This window comes from Galeopterus variegatus, unplaced genomic scaffold, assembly GCF_000696425.1.
Source record: "Galeopterus variegatus unplaced genomic scaffold, G_variegatus-3.0.2 Scaffold5463, whole genome shotgun sequence".
NCBI lineage: Eukaryota > Metazoa > Chordata > Mammalia > Dermoptera > Cynocephalidae > Galeopterus > Galeopterus variegatus.
In genome coordinates this window covers 22,247-26,707 of record NW_007731574.1, presented here as the reverse complement: position 1 = coordinate 26,707, position 4,461 = coordinate 22,247, and positions in this window count along the sequence as shown.

Here is a 4,461-nt window from a genome sequence, read left to right as displayed (position 1 = left end):
GAAACTAGTAACATCAGTAAAATTAACAATGTGACATTCCAAAGTATAATTTGTGAAAAGCCAAGTTGGTCAAACTGCAATCATTTTCTAAAACATAACCTCTCCTCAAATGATTTAAGCAAAAGTTGCATTCTTATGATTGAATCTAAGTATAATTGTCTCTAAAGTTTCCACCAACAGACAGCTTGCCCTTAGCAAACATTTTTTCACATCTTTCCCTTCATTAATTCTTAAAATCTCTTCACGGGATCAGTATGACAACCACCTGTTAGCTCTAAAACCATCAAAGTGTACAATCCCATACCTAAGCAGTGATTAGAGTTGATTAGATGCGCTGTTGCCATGCTACCTGGGGCTTTTGCCCCCTGGCTGAGACTGTTGCCTCATACACGCATTTGCCTAAAAACCCTATTCTAAAAATCAAATGAGAATCAAGATTTCTAACCCTCTACACATTTCTATCAACATTCTGGTCACAATGATTTAACTCTGAAATGTTCCAAACATTCTCTCATCTTTTTGTCTTCATTTAAAGTCTTCCAAACTGCTCCAACCTTTGCCTAACACCCAGTTCCAAAGCTGCTTCCACATTTTCAAGTATTTGTTATAAGCAACACCCCACTTTTCTGGTACCAATTTTCTGTATTAGTCCGCTTTTGGTACTTATAACAAAGTACACTGAACTGAGTGATTTGTAAAGAAAATGAAATTTATTACTAGGCTGAGAAGTCCAAAGTCCATCTGGTGGTGGTGACAGTGACCCAGGGGTCTCACATTGCAAGTTGGTGGAATCTGAGAGAGCAGAGAGAAAGAGAGAGGTAGACTCTCCTCTTCTTTTAAAGCCCTCAGAACCACGCCCCTGACCACCATTTTTAATCCATTCACTACTGCATGGTCCTACAATCCAATCACTTCTTCAAGGCTCCACCTTTCAATTACCATAATAGGATTTCCCACCCTCTTAACAGTCACAGTGGGGGCTAAGTTTATAATACATAAAACTTGGGGGATAAAATTCAAGCTTCAGGGAGTTGTGGGGGTACATAATTCAATCCACTACAACCACTTAAAATCACAAGTATGTATAAAGCAAAATCATGAGTGGGAGGAGTCTCGGCAGTTGTGAACGTCTGATTGGTCAGTGGTGATATCAGTGTAATTATTTCTGGCATCTTGGCTAAGGTCCCCCTGTACTCCAAATCTGGAGGCTCCCAAACTTCCAAGCAAGCTTGTTCAAAGTAGTTTGTTATCTGCAAAAACAACTCAAGATTGACATTACAGATATCCTAAGCCATGAGGCATTTATTTAAAGAACAAAGATCCTGACCTCTAAATCAAGTCTTAGCCTAAGGAACAAAGATCCTGATGTCTAATCAAGTCTCAGCCTAAGGAAGTTTGTGTTTAATTAGCTCTACGCTTATCTTCTTATTAACTAAATCTGTTTCTCCTAGGAATCCAGTCCATATTACTTGGTCAAACAGATTTTCTTTTGTTAATTCCCCCTTTCCCCCCAGCCAAGGCCTGCTCTGACTGGGGTCAGGGGAATAGTTAGGTGGGATTGGTGTCTGTACTCCAGTTTCAGCTGTTTCCCACGTTGGGATCCTATCATAGGCCTGGCTTCCTGGGGACCCCAACAGGGAGTGGACAGTGGCTTTGCCTCCCAGCTGGGACCCCTCTAAGTGAGTGAATGCCAACAAAGGAAGCCTTGAGCCAGCCCTGGAACATTTGAGGGATTCACAAAAATTGAGATAAACCAAGGGAAGGAACAGATGTAGATTTTTTTTTTAAAGAAAATGTAATTTTATTAATATTATTTTTTTTACATCCTAGGATGTTGTTGCAGAGCAGTTGGGGGGGAGAAGAGAAAAGGGAAGGAAAATCTTATAGAAGGAGGAAGGAGGAGGGGCTGGGATTGAGGCCTGTTGCACTCCCCTCATTCTCATAGGGGAGACCAGGGGTGGGGGGGGCTTCTAGTGGTGGCTTGGTCATTGCCGGGCTTGGTGCAGATGTCAGGGAGGTGTGGCAAAAGCCATTGCCCCCCATGACCCCAGCTCAGGAACCCGGGGCCCTTCTTGCTGTGGCTTGGTGGTCACCACCGGGCTGGTTGCACATGTTGGGGGGTGTGACCAAGGCCCTCATCCCCCACCCTCAGGACTGGTTGCAGGTGTCGGGGAGCATGGCTGAGGCCCCTGGCTCTCCCCCCTTTCTGGCTTGGTAGCCCAGGGGACTTCTGGTCCTTCTAGTTGTAATAGGTGTTCTTTGGTGAAATGAGACCTTTACTACTTAATATCAAACTTTGTCTCTGGTTGCAGGTACTTTGTTTTTTCTTTCAGTTCTGTGTTGGATTATTTGCTGTTCCTGCTACTTAAATTCTGTGCTGGAACTAATTTGTTGTCTTTTGCTTACTTCTAAATGGGAAAACTTCCTGTGAGGACCAGTACTTGACCTCCGTGGTTGACCTAACTGCTTTGCTGCTGATTCCCCAGGAAAGGCTTTTTGTGCAGCTCAGGTTAATGGTTGACTTTATAGGTACTTCTGGGTCTAGTGAGATCTGGTGCACTTGGATTGTGTAGAAACTCTGGTCTGGGCCTGAGCCTTTTCATCAAACTGCACCCCATGCAATTTTATATTCCTCATCAGTCTCCTCCGAGTGGTCCTGTGCTGATTGGGGCACAGATCAGCTGTCCTTGCTGTGTCCCAGTGTTTCCCTCGTGGGCCTGTCTCCCCCATTGCCCATGCTGCAAACACTTCCCATGGGACAGGCTCCTGCAGGACCGAAGGGTATGGACTGAGATGTTAATAGTAGCCATCACTGGGGGTGGAATGCAGGTATTTAAAAACTTTTTTCTCTGTGATTTTCTGTATTTTTCCAAAGTATTTTTAAAGTATTTTTTTGTTTTTAGAAAAAACAGCTGGTTTTTTGGAAATACTGCACAGTTTTGAAAAGCTAGTGATATTTTGGAAAACTGCTAGGTACGTTAGTGAAAAAAGGTTACAAAAACTATCATTACAGTGTGATTAAACTTTTTTAGAATCTTGTGCACAGAAAATAAAGAGCAGATGTGGAAAGCTCCCTCCCCCGCTTTTCTTCTTTTCTGCAATAAGATGTTGAAAGAGAGCACATGGGGGAGGAGCACAGTGTGGAAGCGAACGAGTTTGCCAGAGACAGGTGGGGTTGGGGACACGCAGCCACACCCTCTCAGCCTGCAGGAGGAGAAGGGGGCTGGGGCACTGCGGGCAGATCCACTGTGGGACTGGGGCGCAGTGTTCAAAGTGGTCAGCATCTCAGGACGGTGACACCAGACGCAGGCCCTGGGTGCCTGCCTAGCTGACTGCCTGGGAAGCCATCCTGGCTAGAGCATAGGGCGCTCACACTCTGCCGGGCACTGTGGTCCAGCCAGGGCTTGTCCTTCACCTCTGGGCAAGTTGCTTAACCTGTAAGCATCTTTGCTTATCTACAAAGCCACACCTCCCCTGCAGGATTGTGTATGTAGAGTCCTAGGCACACAGCAGGCACACATTAGATGGTGCTGACTATTGCATCTTCTTACACCTGTAGTAGGTTGAATAGGGTCCCCCCAAGAGTCATGTACACCTGGAACCTTAGCATGTGACCTTAATTTGGAAATAGGGTCTTTGCAGATGTAATTAGTTAAGATGAGGTCATACTGGATTAGAATGGGTCCTAAATCCAATGACTGGTGTCCTTATAAGAAGAGAAGAGGACACAGAGACAGAGAAGAGAAGGCCAGGTGAAGAGGGAGGCAGAGATGGGAGGATCCGACCACAAGCCAAGGACATTAAGAGCCACCAGGAGCTGGAAAGGCAGGAGGACCCTCCCCTAGAGCATCCAGGTGGAAAGTGATTCTGCCAACAGCTTGATCTCAGACTTTTGGCCTCCAGAACTGTGAGAGAATAACTTTCTGTTGTCTAAGTGACCCAGTCTGTGTAATTTGTTATGGCAGTCATAGGAAACTGGTACATCTTTCCAGTATGTAACATACACATATCTTAGCATGGAAGCAAAATTTTGCTTTAAAGGTATGACACACACTCTTGGACCTACATATTTTTAAGTCGAGCCTAAAGTTGAAAACACACAGCTTACGAAAACACACAGGACCCATGCATGTGGGTTTTTCTCCATTCTAGAAAACAGAACACAAACAGGACAACCTTTTTATTATTTGTGGAATAATTGTGCCCCTTCCGTTGCTAATTTGGACTTTGTGAGCTCTTCACAACTGTTTCCACATACTCTTGCTGTCTAGGCACTGTCTGCATTCAGGGCAAATAAAACCCCTGCCTTTGGAAGCTGATGTTATAGTGGGTAATGTATATAAAGTTGGAAATTACGTTCATTCCCCAGATTCTCATCAGAATTTCTTTTTTTACTTTTTCTTTCTTTTTTTTTTTTTTTGTCTTTTGTCTTTTTTCCGTGTCCGGCAATGGATCGCAACC